The sequence below is a fragment of the Sarcophilus harrisii genome, chromosome 5 (genome assembly GCF_902635505.1).
Source record: "Sarcophilus harrisii chromosome 5, mSarHar1.11, whole genome shotgun sequence".
Classification (NCBI taxonomy): domain Eukaryota; kingdom Metazoa; phylum Chordata; class Mammalia; order Dasyuromorphia; family Dasyuridae; genus Sarcophilus; species Sarcophilus harrisii.
In genome coordinates this window covers 259,479,603-259,505,576 of record NC_045430.1, presented here as the reverse complement: position 1 = coordinate 259,505,576, position 25,974 = coordinate 259,479,603, and positions in this window count along the sequence as shown.

The following is a 25,974-nucleotide window of genomic DNA, read 5'->3' as shown; positions in this document are numbered from 1 at the left end:
ATCCTTAAGATTGGCAGGATTTTTACATTTTAAAAAAGTGAACTCCAGAAGGATTTTTAAAAAACCTAATTCAGAGAATGTCTAGCAAAATTTTTAAAAACTCTTTGGTTTTCTCATGAGAAGGTTGGTTTGTATAATGCACTCTGTCAGTTATGCTAGAAATGCAAGAAAAAAGCGAGGGAGGAATATTTTATTTGCCAGATAATCAAATGTCCATTTTGGATCTGTTGAGCTGAAGAAGGTTATGAAAAAGGCAGAGAGGAAAAGATGGTGGATGCATCAAGAAGAAGAAGCAAACATGGAAGCAGGAGTCATTTGGGGGAAAAAAGCAATATCCCAAGATGAAAAACATGTCTAGAAAAGATGTGACAAAGTAGATGTGCCAAGCATAGATTCTTGCAATATTCTATTGTAGCCCTGTCAAGAAAGAAAAATGTCAATTGACATTCATGAAACAAATGGGTAAAACAAGCTTGATCATAACCAAGAGAACAAAATAATAATAATCCTATGCTGCTGTGAAAATGGAAAGTAATTTAAACCTTCAAATAAAAATAATAATAGCTGATGTGTCTATAACATTTTAAGGTTGGCAAAGTGCTTTACATATATTATCACATTGGTTGCTTACAGAAACCCAATGAAGTAGGTACTGTTGACATTGCTATTCCAACTTCAAATATCAGGAAATTGAGGCTACTGGAGGAAATTAAGTATTTAAAGACTTGCCACTGATCATCTAGTGCAGGGGCCCTCAAACTACGGCCCAGGGGGGCCAGATGCAGCAGCTGAGGACATTTATCCTTCTCCCCCAGGGTTATGAAGTTTCTTTATTTAAAGGCCCACAAAACAAAGTTTTTGTTTTTACTATAGTCCAGCCCTCCAACAGTCTGAGGGACAGTGAACTGGCCCCCTATTTTAAAAGTTTGAGGACCCCTGATTCTAGTGATTAGGGTTTGTATATAGGATTGGGAGTATCTTGACTCCAGTTTCCATATTTTTTAATTGACAGAAGACTTTGGGTTTTGGGGCTTTAAAAGAGATTCTAAGAAAAAAAAATTGAAGATTGATAGCTGAACATCTTTTTTGTTATTTCTTGGGTAATTTATCACCTGGTTTCCAATCTACTTATGACAAATACCTCTGTACTTTGCTAGACTGATCCTAAGGTAGCAGGTATTGTTATTGTTCTAAATTAAGACCTTGCACCTCACTGATCTATTTTTCAAGAACTTCTGTGCCACAATATGATATCAGAGAAGCACTTTTAGAACGCATAAGATGTTAAAATGACCCAGAGAAAGGGCTATGGCAAGTTGGATAGATCTGGGAGTTCTGCTATTTATTCCATTCAATCCCACTAGCTTTTAGTGGATACCTATAATATACCAGACACTGTTGCTAGGTGCTGGGGATACAAAGAGAAACAGAGAAATTGCCCATACACTTAAGGTGCTTGTAACTGTTGGCGAGGGTGTATGGGATGTTCAGGAGGCCTAACACTTTGGTGGAGCCTCAGGACTGCTCCCCCATCTTCAGTGCTCACCTGTCACTCAACTCTCACCTGTGGCTCCAAGAAGCTGTGGCACATACAGTGGCCAAATTCTGGTAAACTGAATCAGTGACTGGGCTAACCCAAGCTGAGTGGGACCTCTGACAACATCTTCTTGATGCCAGGATTGGCTCTTTATTCACTATATAATACAGCTTCTCAAAACATGGAGTGTCCTAAAAGACTTAGTGTGATTTTTTTCTGGAACACTTTCTATATAGAAATGTAGTGGACATGGAAGTGGGATGAGAATGCTAACCTCTGGGGGGAATAGGAACAGCCTTCTACTGCAAAGGTTGCAAAGACTTCTCTCTAGGAGCTGTAATACTTTCAGCCACTTGAGATAAGTTGAGAAAGAACCTCGGGAAAGTATTCCAAATATGAGGTTAATTTAGGGAAAATGTAGAGTTAATAGAGTAGATAGTGTCTCTTGGAGATTGTGGGTGATACATTGCACCAGGATATAACCTGTGGATGGGGAGCAATTCATGCCATGAAAGGAAACCCTGAGATGAAGCAAGCTAAGTGGTAGAGTGGACTTAAAGTTTGAACCCAGCCTCAGACAGACACTCATTAAATAACTTACTGTGCTTAGCAGTAAGATTGGAAATAATAAAAAAACAGGTAAGACAACATTAACCTCATAGAACATACCTTCTAAAAGGGGAAGATAATATAAAATCTTCCCAGTGATGTCCAGGGAAGAGGATTTTGTTCTAAGAAATCATAGGGATTGTGTGTGAAAACAAATGGAGGCAGACGGTTAATCCTCTTCCTATGGCAATGGCAGTGCTGATGTGATTATTGTCTCAGACCAGTTAAGAAGAAGGAAGAAAATGTGCATGATTGTGAAATAGATGATAAGATGGTTGTAAGTACTAGATCCACATTGGTTTTCCTGGTGAATAGTTGCAACTCTAGATGAGATATGAAACCATAGTATGGAGCCTATTATATAAAATAGATGATGTGAGTTTTCACTCATTCATTAATCAGGACAACTCAGATCAGACCAGGCCATATTCTGAGCTGGTGCGCCAAGGATCTGCTCTTGACCGTATGACATTAAGCATGTTCAGCAATGACTTGGGTAAAGGCTTTGATGTTGTGCTTAGCAAATTGGCAGCTGACACAAATGTAAGAGGAATAGTTAGCATGCGGGATGACCATCTCAAAGAACAGGTAGGTGCTTCATGGATAGAACATGGGTCTTAGAGTCAGGAAGATTGAGATCTAGTACTGTCTTACTGGATATTAGGCCAGATCATGGAGGGTACTTTCACTTGTGGGACTCCTTGCTTTTATTTCTGGACCCCATGACTCTAAGACAGGTCATGACTTCAAATCAATAAGTGAGACTCTAAGCAGCTTTCTTAATAACCTTTAGTAGGATTTAATTGGGCCCAATTGTTAGCGTCACCGATGACTTCACCTTTAGCATTGCCATCAACAGCAACATTCATTAGAGAAGATCTATCAACGTGAGAGAGGACAGAGGAATTACTGGGCCCCATAAGCCAACTCTACAGTCCCCTCTCAGATAACATGCAGAGTAGAAAAAGGCCAGGTTGCAAAGACTCCTCTCTAGGAGCTGTAACACTTTCAGATATTAATCACATCGATGTTTTTGAATCCCAGGGATATTGCCTGGGACAAGGTTGCCATAGAAAAAGATGATATAGGCAAAGATAGTGCTGTAAACTGATGAGGGTAAGTCAGTTTCCAAAGACGATGATACAGATCAAACACCAGATCAAACTGGCAGAAAAAATTGATCGTAATTTCTAGGCCTTCTTTGGGAAGAGAAGGTTAGATAAAGGTGAGACAAAGTCATATTTTTGGCAAATTGTCTTATTGTCATGGCAAAAATACTCTTCATTTACAATTTGGATACAAATCAAAAGCAATGAATTTTATTCTCTGGGTTATTACAAGCCAAGGGAGGGAGTGACATGTTTCCATGGGGCATATGGCATTGACAATATACAGAAAACTTATAGTTTTGGTTTTGAATTAGTAATTAGTGAGCCTCTGGCTTAGATACAATTTGAGTGTTTCAGGGAAAGAAGTGACTTTTTAATCTGCTAATTTATCCTTGGACTTGAGTATCTATGACAGAGTGGATGATTCTGGTTGTTGTTGGTTTTGTTTTTGTTTTGGTTTTTGGTTTTTGGTTTTTTTTTTTTTTTTTTGGTTGTAATTTGGGCTTCACTATAACCAAGGAAGTAAGTACTACTAGCATGTTATTCTAATTTTTCACAAAAGGAAACAAACATTTTAAAGTTAATGACTTCTAAGGTAAGCATTAAGAGATTAATGACTAGACCTGAGTCATACGCTTGGTATTAGAGGATATATTTTACTTCTCCCTTCCATCACTTTATGTTTAGTTTATGTACACTTATACATGTATATGTGGTACATGTTTTTTCCCCACAGAATATTTTATGACCACATCTACCTCTTCTTGTATTTGTCAAATTAAAATTTTGAACCCATGTAAGAGTTTAAATTTGTTAACTAATTTTTTCATCTCAATGTTCTTGATTGTCGGGTTCAACTGGAGAACTAGCTATCATCCCACATGTTAACTATCCCTCTCAGCTTTGTGTCATCTGCATATCCCTTTCTGATTCTAAGTAGTATTCTCTAGTTTATCACATTACCTTTTGTAGCAAGTCATCGATGCAGGATATTTGATAATTCATAAGGTAAAGGGTTTTAAAATATCCACATTAATGTACTGTTGTTGTACCCTAAGCTCATGTCTACCCGAGATAATTCCTTCCAAGCATTCTACTGGACAAAGAAACTGTAAATCACACAGCTACTTGGTGTCAGAGGTGGGATTTGAAACTAGGTTTTGACTTGCACTGTGCTTCAGTTTGGATTAGGGTGAAATAACGGTGATCCTACATTAATATTTTATACAAAGAAAATCCACAGATGAAATATTAGGAAGACGGGCTAAGGAAGGTCATTGTCCTAACACAGCTCTGATATCTTGAAAGTTCACATGGGTTTAAAGGCTCTTCTAGGTGATGATGGTTTAAACTTAACACTTCCTTTGTGGTTGACCAATATGTACTTAATTTGCAGACAGAAGTGAAATGATTCTGAGGTCAGGGGCCTTTAATCAGCATGGGGTTTGGTGGCAAAGCGCTTACACATTGACTTTTAGGAGGGCTGCAGGAGTTTAAGTTTCACCAAATGTAGCTATAAATCACAGGCAAAAAAAGTTATTTCCCACAAAGTGCTGCAGGCTGGGCCATCCTTCTGCCCTGCTGCCTTGTCTCCTAATCCCTCTGCTCTGGCCACATCTATCTCATTACCCAGAATGTATTGAATGTTCCTGGCACATCTAAGGAAGGAAAAAGGACTCAAGACAACAATCACAGATTCATGGTCACAAATATTTTTACTTTGCCAGTGCTGTTATCAGCATCAGCAAATACAAGGAACAAAGAAGAGGAGCATTTAAAAGCAAAACGATTTTTGAAAAAGCTTGGGTAATTTAAAGGAAAGCGGGAACTGATAATAACCATTATACCCAGCTTACATTTATATTAATGGAATATTTATTTTATGTAAAATAATTGTTACAAATAATGAACCTGGAATGACTGGGAACTGTGCAGTTGTTTGTGGCCAAGAAGAGACTAATGCATACTTCCTTGGTCATTTTGTCATAAGCTTTTAAATTAGAAGAGAAAAGAGAGAGATGGAGGGAGGGAGGGGAGGAGGGAAAAAGAGAGAGAGAGAGAAACAGAGACAGAGACAAAGAGAGACAAAGACAGAGACAGAAACACAGAGAGAGACAAGAGATGCAGAGAGAAAGACAGAAACAGAAAGAGATAGACAGACAGAGAGACTTTTTCTCTAGTCCTGACACTGCAAAGAAGAAGAAAGAAGAGAAGAAAAAGGAGAAGGAAGAGAAAGAAGAAGAAGATGATTTTTGGCATCTTCCTAGTACCTGTGAAAGAAATCCAAAATCACCAGTCTGTAAAGCACGTAAGGTTCTCTGAAATAAGACCCTAACCTGGATTTATCTTACATTGATAAGTAGTGTGATATAATGGAAAGCTGGATTAGTAGGTAGAAGAACTAGGTTTAAGACTTGATTTTGATACTTGGTTGTTAGATTATCAAATGAAAACACCTTACCTCTAATAATCTCAGTGTAGTGGACATGATTAAAAAGTAACTGAACAATCACAAAAACACTTACTTACTTGTAAAATGGGAATAATTTTATAATTATACTACCTACTTTTGCAGAGGTTTTGTAGGCCAAATACTTTGCAAAGTTTAAAACAGAAATGTGAGCTGCTACCATAATCATCATTACAACATTAGATGTAACTAGGGCAGGGTAACTTGAGTTTTGCTCCAGGCCAGAAGAATTTAGAACCTGCAAAGTTATAATAATCATCTAGAAAGATGATACAATTTAAAAGTTTGTTACATGTACAGTTTGAGGTCACTTTTCCTCCTTCAGCAGAGTGTAAACTAATGAGAATAATTAGTTAAGTTAGGAAACTACTAGCTGCTAGGTTTCCTCCTCCCTAGTGAACACAGATCATTGAATTTCTTCCTGATTTGGCCACATTCTGTTCTTCCTCCAGTGTCTATTTATTTAGCAGTGGTTTCAAAGTATCCCAGGATCTTATTCTCTATAGGACCATTATAATGGTTCCCTCCAAAGAGAGTCAAGAATATAGGATCTCTCCCATAAAAAAAATTGATTTGAGATTGTATTTAGTACCAGTTGTTTCAAGTGCCCAAATTGCTAGTTATTGCTCTGACTATATTATAATCTATACCTTAGAAAAATTAGACTATTCATATTTCCATGAACATAATACACGATAACCTGCTTGGATATTCTTTCTTATGTTAACCTCTACCTTTAAAGTAATCCCCTCTAGCATATCGCCCTAAAAAATTCTACTTATCTTTTGAGGCTCAAATCAAATAACATTTCCTCCATGAAACAATTCTAATCCCCATCTCTGTCTGTCTCTTTCTGTGTACTTCTCTGTCTCTGTTTTTCTCTCCTTTCTCTCTCTCTGTCTCTTTGTCTCAGTGTGACTCTGTCTCTCTCCTCTGAAGACCTATAGTACTTTTTACCTTATGGCATTCATTGTTTTCTACTTTATAGATAGACATGCATGCATATGCAGAATAGATAATTTGTCAGTCTCCTATTGGCCCCTGGGTACCCATTTTACCCCATTTTACTCACCTCTATCAGTTGCAACACTTAATTGTTTTTTGCACACGACACAGCAATCAAATCCAAACATCTTTGAATGGATTTTATTTCCCTGTGCTAATGCATACTTCCTTGATATTTACATGGCACTATATTCTCAATAAGATCAGGGGTGAAACAAGGTTGCCCACTATCACCATTACTATTCAATATTGTATTAGAAATGTTAGCTTTGGTAATAAGAAAAGAAAAAGAGATTAAAGGAATTAAAGTAAGTAATGAGGAAATCAAATTATCATTCTTTCAGATGATATGATGGTATACTTAGAGAACCCTAGAGAATCAACTAAAAATCTACTAAAAACAATTTACAAATTTTGCAGAGTTGCAGGATACAAAATAAATCCACATAAATCATCAGCATTTTTATATATTACCAACAAAGTCCAACACCAAGAAATACAAAGAGAAATTCCATTAAAAATAACTGTTGATAATATAAAGTATTTGGTAGTCTATCTTCCAACACAAAGTCAGGAACTATATGAACACAACTACAAATGCTTTCTACAGAAATAAAGTCAGATCTAATCAAGTGGAAAATTATCAAGTGCTTATGGGTAGGCTGAACAAATGTAATAAAAATGACAACACTATCTAAATTAATCTATTTATTTAGTATCATATCAAACTCCCAAGAAATTATTTTACAGACCTAGAAAAATAATAACAAAGTTCATTTGGAAGAACAAAAGATCAAGAATTTCAAGGGAATTAATGAAAAAAATGCCAATGAAGGTGGCCTAGCTGTCCAAACCTAAAAGTATATTACAAAGCAGTGCTCATCAAAACCATTTGGTACTGGCTAAGAAATAGAGTAGTCAATCAGCAGAATAGGTTAGGTTCACGAGACAAAAAAGTCAATAACTATAGTAATCTAGGATTTGACAAATGCAAAAATCCCAGCTTTTAGGATAAAAACACACTATTTGACAAAAAACTGCTGGGAAAATTGGAAACTAGTATGGCAGAAACTAGACATTGACTTATACCTAACACCACATACCAAGATAAGGTTGAAATGGGTTCATGATTTATACATAAAGAATGATATTATAAGCAAATTAAAAGAAGAAAGATAAGTTGCCTCTCAGATCTATGGAGAAGGGAGGAATTTGTGGTCAAAGAAGAACTGGAGTTCATTATTAAACATAAATGAGATAATTTTGATTATATTAAGTTTTTGTACAAACAAAACTAATGCAGACAAAATTAGAAGGGAAGCAAGAAACTGGGAAACTGAAAACATTTTTAAATTCAAGGTTTCTGATAAAGGCCTCATTTCTAAAATACATAGAGAATTGACTCAAATTGATAAGAATTCAAGCCATTCTTCAATTGATAAATGGTCAAAAGATATGAATAGACAATTTTCAATTGAAGAAATTGAAACTATTTGTAGTCACATGAAAAGATCCTCCAAATCACTATTGATCAGAGAAATGCAAATTAAGACAACTCTGAGATACCACTACACCACTACACACCTGTCAGATTGGGACACTAATACATTGTCGGTGGAGTTGTGAATGGATCCAACCATTCTGGAGAGCAATTTGGAACTATGCCCAAAGAGTTATCAAACTGTGCATACCCTTTGATCCAGCAGTGCTACTACTGGGCTTATATCCCAAAGAGATCTTAAAAGAAGGAAAGGGACCCACATGTGCGAAAATGTTTGCAGCAGCCCTTTTTGTAGTGGTAAGAAACTGGAAACTGAGTGGATTGTTATCAACTAGAGAATGGCTGAATAAATTACAGTATATGAATATTGTGGAATATTATTTTTCTATAAGAAATGATCATCCGGATGATTTCAGAGAGGCCTGGAGAGACTTACAGGAACTGATGCTAAGTGAAATGAGCAGAACCAGGACATCATTGTACACAGTAACACGATTATATGATTATCAATTCTGATGGGCGCAATGCTTTTCTACAGTGAGATGATTCAGAACAATTTCAATGATCTTGTGATGAAGAGAACCATCTACATCCACAGAGAGGACCGTGGGAACTGAGTGTGCACCACAACATAGCATTCTCACTCCTTCTATAGTTGTTTGCTTGCATTTTATTTTCTTTCTCATTTTTTCCTGTTTAATTTGATTTTTCTCATGCAGCAAGATAATTGTATAAATATGTATGCATACATTGGATTTAACATATTTTTTTTTTACCATGTTTAACATACATTGGATTGTTTGCTGTCTGGGGGAGGGGTGGGAAAAGGAAGGAAAGACTGGAACACAAGGTTTTGCAAGGGTTAATGTTTAAAATTGTCTATGCATATGTTTTGAAAATTAAAAAGCTTTAATATAAAAAAATTATATGGTACTCTAGGCTTTTCAAAACATATTCTCCCATTGGATCTGGTCAGTAGTATATGATCAATTATTCCAAAGTTAAAAAAAAAACAATATCTGATTGTCAAAGAGTTTCTGGATGTGACTCTTTGAGACTCTGAAAAGTTCTGTTAGGTTTGAGTTCTGGTTTTCCCATCATCCTTGGTATACCATAACTATCATCAGTGTTATTTGCTAATGTTTATTAGCCATGTCCTATATGTCTCTACACTAAATATCTTTCTTGACCTCTTATGTTTTTCACCTTGTATCTTTCTTACAGTTTTTCTCTTCTATTCTCTTTGTCAGTCTTTATCTTTCCTCTCGTTGTCTCTCACTATCTTACTATCTCTTTATCTCTCACTATTCTTTTGTCTCTGTTTCTCTGTCTTCATCTCTCTGTGTTTTGTAGACAGACAGACAGACAGACACATATACACCTTCACACCTTTTCATTCACAGTTCACAGAATTATCAGTTCAGCCAGCTACAGGCAACAGAGAGTCTTTGAAACAATTTTAGAGACGTTTTTTGGCTCGTGTAGCATATTGTTTGCTTGCTAATTTATATCTGACAGCAATGCTGAACAGGCTTGAAGGGAAAAAAGGGAAGAATTTAAAATCTCTCTTGTCCTTTTAAATACACACACACACACACACTACAGAAAGTAATGACATTTTTTTTCTTCCCACAAAATTCTTGCTACTACTTGCCAGCAATAGAAAATTAAAGTCATATCTCATATATAACAATAGTATCTCTTTACATTCCTCATATGATCCCTATCAACCAACTGTGTTTTTAGAATGAAGAAAGGGGAACAGCTACCACAAACTGAACCTCTTTCCAAATCAACAAAACCATGCTGTTATTCTCATTCATTCTCTCTCTCTCTCTCTCTCTCTCTCTCTCTCTCTCTCTCTCTCTCTCTCTCCCTCTCCACTTCCCTCCCTTCCTTTTTTCTTCCTACGGTCCCTCTCTCCTCCATCTCTCTTCCCTTCTTCCTTTCCAGTGTCTCTGTTCTTTGTCCTCTGCTGTAATGTTGAATGTTAATGAGGCTATATTTTATTCAACCTCAACCAGTCATCTGGGGGGTAATTAATCTGAGTTTTACACATCTAGCCTCCTTTTTAATGAGTAAACTTGAGCAAAGAAGCCTTCTACTACTGGGTATTTGCTGCTAGTTGTAGAAGCAAATGAGCAGCATACATTTTGTTCTTATTTTTTCTGTCCTCATTATTAAATTCAGTACTACTGAGATACAAAATCATTAATCAGAGCATAAGTGTATTGTGATAACAAAAACAATTATTTGAGCAAGACACTTTTGGGAGTGCGCACACATACACACGCACACACACAAACTCACGAGCATCTTTTCTGATGAATAGACCAAAATCTGACATTAGGGCAAACAATGCATTTATAGAATTATGTGGATCCACCAATAGGTGTTAAATAGGGGAAAAAAAGTCAGCTGGATACATTTGCTGTGTTTAAAATGTTCAAAACCATTGGCAGAAATTTTTTTTTTAACTTTTGACATCTTTATGAACAACTTCTGCAAACATCAAAATGCTTTAGAAATGTGAATTATTTTTGAGTTGTTTTTACTTTCTTTGTAAATTGTCCTTGAGATTTCTGTAGTCTTTATATTTAGTCTTCTATGAATTGCAATCATGATTTCTTTCCTTTTCTCTTTTCTTATTCTTAAGAGATACTTGAATCAAGCAACAAGCACTTATTAAATACCAACTGTATTCCAGGAACTATAGGAGGTTCTGGATAAACAAAGACAAAAATGGAACAGTTCCATTCTCTGTGTTGGGGAGAGAATGTATTCTCTCTCTGTATACTACTACTAATAAATTAAATATATGCAGAATTAATACAAGTTAATTAAAGAGAGAGAGAATACAAACAATTGGGAGGATTGAGAATTGTATCAAGCAGAAGATGATGTTTGAAATCTGGTAATTGGTAGATGGGTTTGCTAAGGGGATGCCTAGAAGACAGTGTCTCTTCCACTACACTGAGAGGAAGGATAAAGGAAAGAAGAAAGAATGAAAATGTAGTAAGGAAGAGAAAAGAAACATTGATATCTATAGTAGATTTCATTGAACGAAGAGATTATTTGAGACAATCAATGCAAAGTTATAGAGATGGAAAATGGAATATAAGTTCTGAGAAAATGAGGAGCAAAATTGGCTCAATTATAGAGTATGGGAGGATGCTTTAAATTCACTGAGACAGAAAAGGTTAGGTTGGAGGCAAGTTACAAAGGGATTTAAAAGCTAAATGGAAAAAGTTATTATATGATTCTACAGGCAATAGAAAACTATTGATATTTAGTAGGGCAGTGACATTGTCATTTCTATGCTTAAGTAAAATCATTTTGACAGCAATGGGGAGGATAGACTTAAATTGGAATATGAGGGTTATGTGGGTAGGGAGAAAGGGATGGAAATGTAAGATATTATGAAGGTAGAAAAAGTAAGATTTGTCAATTTATTGAGTATGTGCAATGAAGGAGATCAAAGAATCAAAGGACATGCAAAGGTTATAAACCTGAGAGAATAGTGCTGCCTCCCACAGAAATAATTAAGTTTGGAAAAAGAATGAGCTTGAGGAGTTGTTTTAGACATGTTGAATTTGAGACATCTGAGTTTGAAATTGATGATTTGAGATTGTGATTCAAAGGAGAGAATGAAACTGGCTATCTAAATCAAGGAATCATGCCTATAGAGATGATAATTAAACCAGTAAGAGTTTATGAAGTCACTGATAAAAGAATAGAGAGGAGTAAGGAGCTTAGGGACCTTTGAAGAATACCTACAGTTAAAGGTTATAATCTGGGTATTAACTTGCAAAGGAGTCTGGAAATCAGGTGTTGAAGTCTGAAAAAGTCTAAGAAAAGTTGTGAGGATGGGTATGTAACAGCAGCTGAGGTTGCTATTGGGGAGTTTTTTCTTATGGGTTTATGCTTGACTAATGAAGGAATATGGAGAGAAAAAGGTGGTGGGGATTAACAATTTTAGGGATGGATAATAAGTGGAAGATGAAACAATAAACAGTCTAGGAAGGTTGTTATTGATGGGCAAGGCTCAGTGAGCTTTAGTCACTCTGTCTTTCTTGGCCTGCGATGGTGGGGATCATTCCATTCCAAGGCTGGGCTTTTAACTTATTTCCTTAAATCAAAGCTTTGAATCTTTTAAAAAATAAGGTATTAGTCTAATCCTATACTATATTTTAGCAAAGACCTCGGAGGCTGATAGATATCTCTTGCTAATACATTTCCAAGATAATGTGTTCTTATCTTGTCATATATCCATAATAGAGATGGTGCCCACAACCAAAAAGGTGAAAGAGGATTAGCTTGCATTATGGATATATGCCCCCAAATGATATGAGTGCATGAAAACAGTGGAATCTTTGAATACTGACATTTCCTGTGTCTGAACATAGTGGCCAGATTCTCCCATCAGAATCTTGGCTTCAAATAATGGCAGCTGGCAATAAAGGTGGGCTGGCTTAGAGCAATTACATTGTCTCTGATTCTTTCTTCCTGTGACCCTGGGATCTGTTCCACCTCAGAACCTTGACACTTGGCTCTAAACTACCAAGGAAAGAACACTGAATAATGACACTTGAAAATCCACTTGCATTACTGTCAAACCTGAATCTATGATTTTACATGCCTAATTTTTTTTAACCAGATGATTTGGAGTTGAACAAAAGCTACTTGTTGTCAAGGATAGGCTTGTTGACAAGGATTGTTTTTCTCCCCCATTCCTCCTCCATATTTCTGACACAGCCCCACACATTACAAATGGTAAGCAGTTACTAGATGTTAGTTGAATTCACTTGGATTGAGTGTGATCACCTGAGATGTCATTAAAGTAGAGGCAGGGTCTTAAAGCACTAGAGAATAAATTTCTCATCCATATTTGTTATTCCATAATTATAATTAAAAATATTCATTTAAAAATATGTGCTGCATACATAAAACAGAAAAGTCTTTAATCATAGAAAAGATTCAAATCTTCATCAGAGCATGGACAGGGTATTTATATACCCTTGGCAATCTGGGTCTTCTTTGTTCTATTTTTCACTGGAGATTTTGAGAACTTTTTCTCTTCCAAATGATATGATTTATCATAAAAATACCTATATAATATGGATTGCTGGATATTTTGGGATTAAAATGATATTTCATATAGAAAACATGGCATTAAAAATGTTCTCTCCATGTATCTTCACTTTTGAATGTATCTCATTGGGTAAATGATTCTCCAGCTTGCTTCTGGTATCAGATCTTATCTTAGCTATTAATGAGTGATATTCATAAATATAGAGGAAATGTGATATGGTGCCTAGAAGGCTAGTTTCTAATCCAGGAAGATCTCTATTCAAATAGTTCCATGGACATGGACAAGACACAACCTCTTAGTGCTTCAGAAAATTCTTCAAGACTATAAATTATTTTTCTATATTCATAATGGGAATCTCTACCCTGGTGTCAGACTTTCTCCCCACTCTTTAAAATTCTAAAACTGTTTGGATTTCCAAACAGTTTCTTCATTTTCTCTACATACATCATTATTGTATTTACCTTAATCAAATACAACATAGCCGGTTGAGAAGTGAAAAATGAAATTAAAGGATCACATGATCTCAGAGTTGGAAGGAAGTTCAGAGGCCATATAATCTAACCTGAGACAAGAATTGTCTCCATAAGCATCCTGACAATGGCTCCTCCAGCTTTTGCTTGAAGTACTCAATGATGGAACACTCACTACTGTCCAAGGCAGTACTTTTACCATCTAGATAAGCTTATTAGAAAGTTTTTCCTTATTTCAAGCCTAAATTTGCCCCTTTGGAATTTTCATTCTTTGCTAGTTGTTCTGCCCTCTAGCATAACTATCCCAATCTTTGAAGATAAATGTGACCCTTCAAAGTTTTCTCTTGACCAGCTAAACAGCTGTAGTTGCATCAATTGATATTAAGGGGAATACAGGAATAGGACTTGTGATTTCACTGGTGTAGGGAGGAGCTTTCTCTATCAAAACAGGACAATATGTTTGCTGCAACTAATGATCTTAGAAAGTCTCCTTTAGCACTGAACAGATCAGATGGTTTACCCAGCAACTCATGGCCAGTGAGCTCAGAGTTAGGATTTGGACTCAGAGCTTCTTGGTTCTAAAACCTACACTCTATCTAATAGGCTATGCTACCCCTTAAATCATAATTATTGAATGAGCAAGAATTGTCAAAGTATCCTCTATGTATGTGAATGTCAAAGCATTGCCCAGAGTTTCTTGAACCATTTGTGTTCTTCAGATACCCCAATGCCTCTAAACTAAGAACTTGTATGAGACTTGTTTAGGTTAACCATCCTTAGCAATATTATAACAAATGACTGACTTATTTCAGCTTTGTGAATTAGGGGTAGACCATAGAATGTGTCCCTCTTTTTCTTGGCTCCAGTTAGTATAGAAATAGTACCCATTGGGTAATGGATTGAAAAGGGTGGCATAATTTTTTCACGTAATAGTATTTTTCTAATTAAAAATAGTTTTCAACATTCATTTTTGTAAGATTTTGAGTTCCAGTTTTTTTCTTCCTCCCTTACTTCCTCTTTCCCCAAGATAGCAAACAATCTGATATAGGTTATATGTATATATAATTATTTTAAACATATTTACCCATGACTCATGTTATGAAAGAAAAATCAGAACAAAAGGGAAAAATGAGAAAGAAAAATGAATTAAAATGAAAATAGTACGTTTTGATCCACATTTAGCCTCCGTAGATCTTTCTCTGAATGCTAATGGCATTTTCCGTCACAAGTCCCTTGGATCACTGTATTGCTGAGAAGAGCTTAGTCTATCACAGTTGATCATCATGAAATCTTGTTGTTACTGTGTACAGCATTCTCTTGGTTCTCTTTCACTCTCTTGTTCATAGATCCCAGGCTCTTCCCCACTCATGCCAAACCAGCTATTCCCCCAGTGGATGGCTTTCCTCTCAATTTCCAATTCCTTGCCACTACAAAGAGCTACTACAAACATTTTTGTACATGTGGGTCTTTTCCCTCTTTTATGATCTCTTCCAGTAGTGGAACTGCTGGATCAAAAAGTATGCACAGTTTTATAGCCCTTTGGGCATAGTTTCAAATTGCTCTCTTAGAATGGTTGAATCATTTCACAACTCCACCAACAATGCATTAGTGTCTCAGTTTTCCCACATCCCTTCCAACATTTAATGTTATTTTTTCCCTTTCATCTTAGCCAATCTGATAGGTGTGATATGGTAACTCAGAGTTGTTTTAATTTACATTTTCTTTTTTTTTTTATTTAATAGCCTTTTATTTACAGGATATATGCATGGGTAACTTTACAGCATTAACAATTGCCAAACCTCTTGTTCAAATTTTTCACCTCTTACCCCACCCCTCCCCAGATGGCAGGATGACCAGTAGATTTTAATACATTAAAATATAAATTAGATACACAAAAGTATAATTACCAAAATGTTATTTTGCTGTAAAAAGAATCAGACTCAAAAATATTGTACAATTAGCTTGTGAAGGAAATCAAAAATGCAGGTGGGCATAAATAAGGTTAGAATTCAATGTAATGGTTTTTAGTCATCTCCCAAGTTCTTTCTTTGGGCATGCTGGTTCAGTTTATTCTGCTCCATTGGAAATGATTTGGTTGATCTCATTGCTGAGGTGGGAGGTCCATCAGAACTGGTATCATATAATTTTTTAAAGTATATAATGATCTCCTGGTCCCTCATTTCCTCAGCATCAGTTCATTAAGTCTCCGGCCCAAATCATCCTGTTGGTATTTTTGAACAGTAATATTCCATAATTTCTATACCACAATTTATTCAGTCTTCTCCAACTGATGGACATCCATGCAGTTTCAGTTTCTAGCTACTACAAAGGGCTGCCACAAAATTCATGCACTGGGTCCCTTTCCCTTCTTTATAATCTCTTTGGGATATAATCCCAGTAGTAACACTTCTGGATCAAAGGGTATGCACAGTTTGATAACTTTTTGAGCATAGTTCCAAACTACTCTCCAAAATGCTTGGATTTAATTTGCATTTTCTAATCAATAGTGATTTAAAGCATTTTAATATGATTATAGATGGCTTCAATTTCTTTATCTGAAAATTTTCTGTTCATATCCTTTCACCATTTATCCACTGGGGAATGACTTGTATTCTCATAAATTTGACTTAGTTTTTATATCATTTAGGAATGAAACATTTATCAGAAACACTGGTTGTAAAAATTGTTTTCCAGCTCTGTGCTTCCCTTTTATGCATTGCATTGATTTTGTTTGTATAAAATCTTTTTAATTTAATGTACTCAAAATTATCAACTTTTTATTTCATAATATTTTTATTTCTTGTTTGATCATAAATTCCTCCCTTCTCTAAAGATCTGACAAGTAAACTCTCCCTTGCTCTCCTAATTATAGAGGCACCCTTTATGTCTAAATCATGAATCTATTTCAACCTTATCTTGGTATAGTGTGTGAGATGTTGATCTATGCCTAGTTTCTGTCATACTGTTTTCCAGTTTTCCTAGCAATTTTGTCAGTTAGTGAGTTCTTATACTAGAAATTGGAATCTTTGGATTGGAATCTTTATCAAACAGTAAATTATTACAGTCATTGACTATTGTGTCTTGTGTACCTAGCCTATTCCACTGATCCACAACTTTATTTCTCAGCCAGTACCAAACAGTTTTGATGACTGGTGCTTTATAATTTTTGGTCTGATACAGAGAAGCCACTTTCAAGAGGGGTAATATTTTCTTAATTTTTAATTTAATAACGTGAATAGTAACCCCCCCCTTCATTTTAAAAATGTAGTTCTCAATGAATTATATTGACAGGACTGAGGAGAGTCTTATTTTTAGTTAATGGGTTAAGATTCTATTAATTCCAAAATGATTTCTTAGTTGCTAGAACATGAGAATTTAGAAGTTAAAAGACTTTTTCCTATTCTTATGGAAGAATTAAGAAGTTTTGGGTACTAGAAAGAAAGAACATTAAGAGTAGCTCACAACATGATTTGATTAACCATAATTGTTGGTATTAAAGACATAGGATGTCTAGAGTCATTCCCTCCCCCCTTAAAGTTGACCAGAAAATAGCAACACTTTGGTTCATCCCTGACCTTGAGCTCTTTTCCCTCAGACTAAACAGAAAAACAGGGACTTGACCCTATCACTATACTCACTCTCTCTCCATTCTTTTTTTTGCTCAAGCTAATCAAGCAAGCCAAATCTTAGCAATACTTTCCTGCTTTCTGCCTTTCTCCTTTCTATCTTTGATTTAGGAAAGGGAAGAAGGTTCCCTCTTTGTTTTGCCTCTTTCTTATGGGGGTATAGTGCAATGTAGAGCATTAATGGATATGGATGCCTTTTCAGTCAGACAGATAAGCATCCAGATGTCTTATTCATTCTTTTCTCCTCTCCCTACTAGCAGTTGGGGACTCTATGTGGCCTTATATAAAAGAAGGCCCTTCAGTCTCAGTACTGTGCCTTCAGTGATACATATTGATTATTAATTTGAAACTATTCTATTTTGGGGAATAATTACATTTCTTTTATTTTAGAATTGACTTTAAGGATACTATTTTAATTTTATAAGAGGCATTTCACTTTATTTCTATTTATGCATTGAGCAATCTCTTCCAATAAGTTAGTATTAAGTACCTCCTGTATAGCAGTTATTAAATTTTGGTATAAAAGATATTGTTGGTCTAACTCAAATTATATTTTAATTCATTATATTCAAGTTTTATTTTCATCATGAATGAGCTACTTCTTCTACAATCCACATACCTGATGATTATCAGTAAACAGCTTTTTCTTAAGTGAAATAGTAGTTTTATTTTGTGAGAATCAATATTAGGATATTCTTATATTTAACAGATCCAAAGAATACTGACCCTTAAAATAGTTGTGGTTTAAGCAGTCATTTTAGCATCATCATCTTCATCATCACCACCATCATCATCTTCAGTCCAATCTAGTGACTCCATAGATATAGACCATGACCCAGAAAAGGGGTCATAAATGACACTATGCTGCTTCCAACTTCTTACCATAATATAACTCTATCCCTTAAGGAGAACTGCTAGTGCAATCAGTTGAAAAATATAAAGTGCCTACTATGTGCTTGGATTTGTTTCACAGATAGCATCACAGTTTGGCTACCCTGACATCATTCTTTAGTCCAAGAATCACTGGACAAGCAAAGTCCTAATAACAATAATATGAGAGTGGGGGGGGGAGAGGGGGGGAAAGAAGAAGGAGGAAGAGAAGGAAGAGGAGGAGGAGGAGGTGAGAGGGAAAGAAGAAGAAAGGGAGAGAGGGAGGGAGAAAGTACAATCACAATCATAGTATTTTAAAGAAGATGTGCAAAATACTCTGTATAATCCTAACAATTCTTATTTTTATTAGGCATAGAAACTTCACTCCCAGCTCACTGTGAGTTGATGATTTTTTACAACTGCCTTTTAAATACCAGTGCTAATGTGCAAAGTACATTTATGAGTTTAGAAATGGTTGATGGGTGGCAGTTTGTCAAGGTTACCTACTTTCAACTGGGGTAGTCATGTTTAAACATGAACTCATTATGCCTAATGTTTGATTTTGTCAAGATATTTAATAGCTCATGGGATTGTTCCTCAGTTGGTGGGAGGGAAACACACACACACACACACACACACACACATACACATACACACAATCCAGATGAGTCTATCCATTTGACTCATCAGTTTATAATTCAGTACCACTAACAATAAGGATTATTTCATTTTCCAGCCTGTACTTTCAGTTGACCCAAGAGTTAATTATTTAATTAAAACACACACACACATACACACACACACACACACACACACACACAACAAGTCATACATGAAAATTTCAACCTAACCTCTATATTAAAATTTTGTCCCATGGATGTCACAGATTACTGTGCAGTTATTTTATTTTCACACATTATGAAGTGCTTTCCTGAAAGATTATGTTGTTAGCCTATTTACCATTCTTGCATGCCATGTAGGATAATTAGTCCTGTCTACATCCATCTGTTCTTTAGAGATTTTGAATCCTACAGACACTGATGATGAGAGTATTATAACTAGGAGGAAGTATGGTTTCATTATGCTAGACTTGGAATTTGGATGTGAAGCTGTCTCTCTCTCTGTCTGACACTTGCTACTTCTTTCACCTAGGATGGGTAACTTCATCTCTCTGAACTTCACTTAACTCATTTTAAAAATGGGGATGCTGCTGCTGCCAAAAAGCTACATTACAGGATTTGGGGGAATAGTGTTTTACAGTCCCCTAAATACCAAATAACTGTAATTTGTTCTTAATTTGTAGGATACTTGATCATAGATCTAGATATTGCCAGTGCTTAGCCCACTGACTAGCATGTAATAAGTGCTTGATAAATGCTTATTGACTGACTGAGATGGTAGAAGCCTTGGAGTCCATTTGTTCTTACCCCATCATTTGACAAATGAATAGACTGAGGACCAGGTGGTGAAGCTATACATAAGTATTAATTACAAGAATGAGAGGGAGGATTTGATCATAGGTCATTGTATCTCAGAGCCCATGCTCTTAGCTCTGAGGTTATATGGTTTCTAGATGTGACTCCTTATGTAGATGAAATGAACCTATTCACTGTCTCAATGTCAAAATAGTCTCAGCAGATTTGGATTGATTTGACAACCCATATAGTAGATAAAGTTGGATGTAACCTTAGTCAAGCTTTAGACCAAACCCTGCATTTTGAAAAGGAGAAAACAAATGTCTGGAGAGATGATGAGAATTATCTAAAGATATTTGAGTAGTGAATAACAGTCCAAAATTATAACTAACTTAGTCACCAGACTCCAAACTACCATGTTGTTTTCTCTCTTTCCTACTGGTCAACTTTGGCCAAAGGATGTATGTGAGGCAAAATGACACTCTGGCATATAGGAAAACAAAGGGAAAGGGCTGTTCAAAAATACTTAAATTCATGACATCTCTTTCCCTCCTCCCAAGTATTGCTGTTAACACCTTTACCCCAGGTGTATTAAATACTGAAGTGTTACATGGTGAAGTGAATAGACAGAATAGTTAGAAAGACCTGACAAGGCCCAATATTTATCCCTGCCTCTGCCCCACACACTGCCATTGGACTCTAAATTCGCCTCCCAACTCACAGTGCCTCAGGCAACTCTTAAGGACTACAGTTTTCAGAGAAGCTGGCAATTTTTATTGACAGATGGAGTTTTTCCCTAGATGGGTCCCTTTGATCAGTGGAATCAGAGGTCCATTCCAATCTTTTTCTAAAATTCTGGTACTGCAATTATTCATCTGGATACCTAGCGTTCACGCCTCCGTGAATGGCTTATCTATTGTCTACCATGGTCCAATCAGACTATATGAACCCTGAAAGGGTCTGTCTTATTGATCTCATTTCTCCCCTCTGCACATTCAGAGTGATCCACAAAGAAGAATTGTCCTGAAGGCAAAGAGTAGAAGAGATTGAATTTTGCACATTTCAAGGACTAAAAGTCTGCCCTTTAGACAGTTATTTAACTGCTAGTGACCTCACTTTGTTTATAAAACAGAAAAAAAATATTTTTCTGGCATGAGCTTCAGCATGTTTTAATGACACCATCAGATCCTCGACATGGCAGGGCTTTAATGTAAACTTAGAAAAACTCTTAGGGTGCCAGGGATTCTTAAGTAAAAAAAGGTTCACAGACTGTTCTCTAACCTTACATTCTCAAGGACTAAGAATCCATTTTTAACTGGTACTTACAGTTTATGTCTTGGGACTCTTTTAATTATCATTTTAAAAGATTTCATTAGTGCTCTCAACATTAATTTTTGAACAATATTCTCTAGCATATCAGTTTTCAAAAACGAGATTGTCTTGCTTTTGTCTAGGGACCATTAGATGAATCTATTCTTCTACAGATATTTATAAATGACATGTCCAGATCACTCTCACGTCATTCTCTCTCTCTCTCTCTCTCTCTCTCTCTCTCTCTCTCTCTCTCTCTCTCTCTCTGTGTGTGTGTGTGTGTGTGTGTGTGTGTTGTAAATAATGATGTTGAGTCCAGTAGAAACTTATTGGGCAGTACTCTGTGTGTCTCTTGAATGGAGCCATTTCTCCCCACCCACTCCAAGAAAAGTCATCCTCTGGACTCTGTGGTTGTCAAATCAATCCAAATCTGCTGAGACTATTTTGACATTGAGACAGTGAATAGGCAGGGCTAGGGCAAAGGTTGCTGGGATGGGAAGAAGAGACAGGCAGAAGCCCTGCTTTTCCAAAGGAAAAAGTTCCCTCTACAACTCTTCCAGCTAAGGGGAGGTGGTGAAAGGAGCTGTACCTTGTAATTGTGCTGGCTTACTTAGAGATATTAGGAATCTGTTTGGGGATACAGAAAAAGGCTGTGCGTATGAAGTTAGCTGAGTGTAGAGTGTTTGAGTATGGTCAGACATTCAGCTAGAAACTTTGGGGTTACAATGAATAAGCAAAGAATGGAGAGATGTGGTAGCTTGGGGGTTAGAGCACCATCTTTGATAGAACAATATAGTGGAAAGGGCTGTGGGATGGAGAGAGAGGACCTGAATTCAAATCTAGCCTCTGTCACTTAATATCTATTCTGTGACACTGAGCAAGAGAGTAATTAGACTCCAGTTTGTTGTTGCTATTTGTTATTGTTTTTCTTTGGAGCAGACATGATCTCCTGGAATATGAACAATGACTTCATGCAGATGAACATAAACATGATCTTTGCTCACTTTGCCAATGTGGAGTAACAATTCCTGTTCTCTTTCCCTGTATCCCTAGGATTAAGGGTTTTATGAAAAAGGCTTGATTCTTTGACTCTGGAACAGACTAAATTGCAGTTGGCCTTTAGCAACTTCCAGCAAGGACAGTGGGGAGTTCCTACCTCCTCTAACATAGAAGCAGTGGTGGCTATATCCAACACAGGGCAACAAGAATATGTGCTTGTCTATGTAAGGCTGAGACTGGACTTCAAGTCTCTGGCTTTCTTTTCATGGTTTTTGACTTTTTTTTGTTTGGTTTTGTTTCTTCCTTGAGCACAGATCATCAACTGGCCATCCTGAGAGATATGTTTCCATTCTTTGTAACTCTCATATAAATCTAAGAGTTCTTGAGTTCCTTAGTTGGGATTGGTTACAGTGGAGTCCTTCCCTCCAAGGTGTCCAAGAGCTGATTCATCTTGAAGTGTCCTAACCCCAAATGATGGGAAGCAGGCTTTTCTTACATTCAGTCTAGTTCATAATCCTCCCACCTCAAAACTCTAGGGAAAATTTCTAAAAGAAAGCTTAGCTATGGCTTTCCTCCTGTGTTTCTAAAATGGTTTAAATGGGCCCTTTCCTGAAAAGGTATCAAATGTACCCAGTAGATATTGGGTATAGAGCATCTATTTTGTGTAACACAAAAAAATACTTAAAATAGAAAAGACTCAGAAATGTATTTCAAAAGATACTTAGAAGTATAAAACAATAACCTATTATACTTGTATTTTGGGAAGTAAAGAATATTTTGGGATATCCTATTCAGCCAAATGCAGTCCTTTTGGGTTCAATATGGTCATGTTGACCCATCCATCCCTCTGAGCATGGCATAGTAACAGAAAGAACCTTCCACAGGAGTATTGATGAGAGAAATGATTATGATTTGGGAAAATTCAGAATCTCTCCCCACCCTTTTCCCCGTAAAGTCCTAATTTCAAAATTGCAGTCTCTTGAAGGGCTTTACTTATGGTGAGATTGTTTTAGACCCCATCCAGGGGAAGAAGCCATAGTGCTCTATTTAGGTTTGGGTCAGGATAAATTCTTTGAATAGATTGCCCAAGGCTGGGGGATAACTAAGAAATGACATGATCAAAGTTCATTTGAATAACTTTAGTACCTAATTATAATATTCATTCTTTCCTTAATTGTTAACCAATCAGAGTTGATTGGCACTCAAAGGGACACCCCTCTTCCAAAGGGGATATGTCATGAGCCCACTGCCATGATGTTTTTGGTGTAAGAGGGAGACGACCAAATGACTATCCTTTTATTAATAAACATGGGGGAATAATTAGTGAGATGATTATATTGCCCAGAAATTATGTCTCTTGAACTTTTTAAATGTCCCATTAGCATTTACTCAGGAATCCAGGTAGTGTGACTTGGGTTGGCTGGATTGGTTTAAACTCTTCAACTGTTCAGGTAGCCACTAGGCTGGAAATAGCCATCTCTCAGCATCATTGGATACTGTCGCAGACCTGTACTCAGAGAAGAAATGCAAAGATAGAAGACAGAGAGGGATTTGAAGTCTAATCTCAGCCCAACTAAGGCAAACTTATAGTTGTGTTTGAGTTGTAGGTACATTGCTGCTGGTGATAAGGGGTGGGCTTGGTGGAAGCAGTAACTTAGTCCCCCTTCCTCTTTCTAGAAGTCCAAAGGACCACTGAGACTGGCACTCTTTTGAGATGGACCAAAAAAGAGAGGCCAGAGTCTTTTAAAAGCACTTATAACCTCCTAATGAAGGGTCATTCCTTTCTAAGAAGCCATTCTTTGTGATGTTCAGTGGTCAATGCTCTGTCACCAAATTTTAGGATGCATGGGCATCATTCAGCTAGCAAAATGATGCACCTGACTCTTAGCAAGAGGCCAAAGGCCATGTCCATCCTCATGTAGGGAGAATATATGCTCTATGAGATTACCCTAGTTACATATGAAAATGAGAGGACTACTGAGGCTCTTTCTAGCTTTCAATCTATGGATCCATGTTCCTCTACAACTCTGACCTTGCTTGTGTGTCTCTATTTCTGTCTCCCTCTCTCCTTCCCTCCCTTTGTCTGTCTCTCTTTCTCACTCCATTTTCTTTCTTCTCCTTTCTCTGTTTGTCTCTGCCTCACTCTCCCTCTCTCTCTGTAGTCTCTGTGTGGGTACACATATATGCAGAGATTCTAGGTATTTGTCTCAACCTGGATTAGTGGATCAGTTTCTTTATGCCAGTCTGGAATGGGCAATGATAAAATCCCTAACATCACAGACCAGTAGAATAACTTATACAAATTCTAGGTAGCTGAGACCGGATCCAATTCCGTTCTAGAAAGTTGAGTGCCTGAGGGAGGAAGGGAAATTCTGGAAAAAATAAAAAACCTCTTCAGAAATCTTTTTCCTTAATTGAATGCCTTTTCTTCTGTCTCTTGCTTTTTACTTTTGTATACTTTGCCGTCAACAGTTTCCATATTTTGGGAGCAAGCAGAACTTTGATGTTTCTATTACAGGTATGTATCTTGGAAAAGGGAAGTCCTCTATATTATTATGCCATAATTAGCTTACTACCAGTCATTCTTTTCATTACTTTCTTCATGGATCTGTTGTTTAGTCTGAAATAGCTTTTGGATACCAAATACTTTGTCATCCTGGGGTGATATGTGAATTCTGTTATATTTGAAAATAAATATTTTACTTTTATGAGAATTAACTTCCTTAAAATCAGGAAGAAATCATAATTTCATAGACAGCCACTAGTACTACTCTCAATCCATTTTACTGATGTATAACCATCTCTCATTGACTCCATCTTGTTTCTCCAACAAGTTATTTAACTCTCTGGGCCCTAGTATCCTTACTTTTAAAATAAGAAAATTATAATAGATGGTTTACAAGGTTTCATCTAGTTCTGAAATTCTGGTGTTGGAACTCCATCTTTATTTTTTCATGAATTACCTTCTCCCTCCAATTTTTGTTTGCATATATATATATATATATATATATAGTATACATACATAGACACAAATACACACACGCACATGTAACTATTTCTTCCCCAGTTGGCTATAATGTGACCCCTTTGAATGGAGGGGATATTTCATATTTGTCTTTATATTTTCAGCAACTAGCACAGTGCTTGGAACTGAGTAGGGACTTTGTAAATGTTTATTTATTGACTGATAGGGTTAGTAGTTATTAAGCATCTGTTATGTACCAAATACTGTGCTAGGTGCTGGAGACGCACAGTCCAAAATCAACAGTCCCTGCCTTCAAGCAGCTTATTATTATAGAGGGTTGTTACAGCTTCTCAATAATGATAAACATCCCAAATCTATTTGTACAATTTGGTGATTTATCTACCAGCAAAGTCGCAGGGAATTTCTTTCTTTGTATGAAACTTTAAGGTTTTTCTTGAAAGATGTCTTAGAAGGAAAGAATCCAAGGATTTAGTCTGGATGAGTCATCATTTTAAAATGTTAACCACATGTTATGAATATGCTTAATTTGAAGATGACTCTGATATCTGATTTAAAAATAATTAACTTAAAAATCATCAAAATGATCAGAATTATGGTCTTATTTCTGACAAATACATTTTAAAAATCATGCTACATTCTACAAAGCTTTCTTTTTGTTTTTGTTCTTTCTTTGTCACAGACTTTGCTTAGCTGAGATTTTTCTTTCTAAATCTATGTTTTTCTTTTCAGTTACACGATGATGAATATTCTTGTACTGGAACTTTTAGTTCATTATTTTGTATGTTACACAGCTGGGACCCAATTGTGAAAATGACAGACTGTTATTAACTCTATAGAACATATCTTTATTTCCTGATAGACTTACAGGCCACAGTGAGCCAGCAATGGCAATCATAACCCTGTGAACCCCAGAGGTCTGTCTGGATATAGTACCCACCACTCAATGTCATAATAATTTATCATCTGGGCTGAAG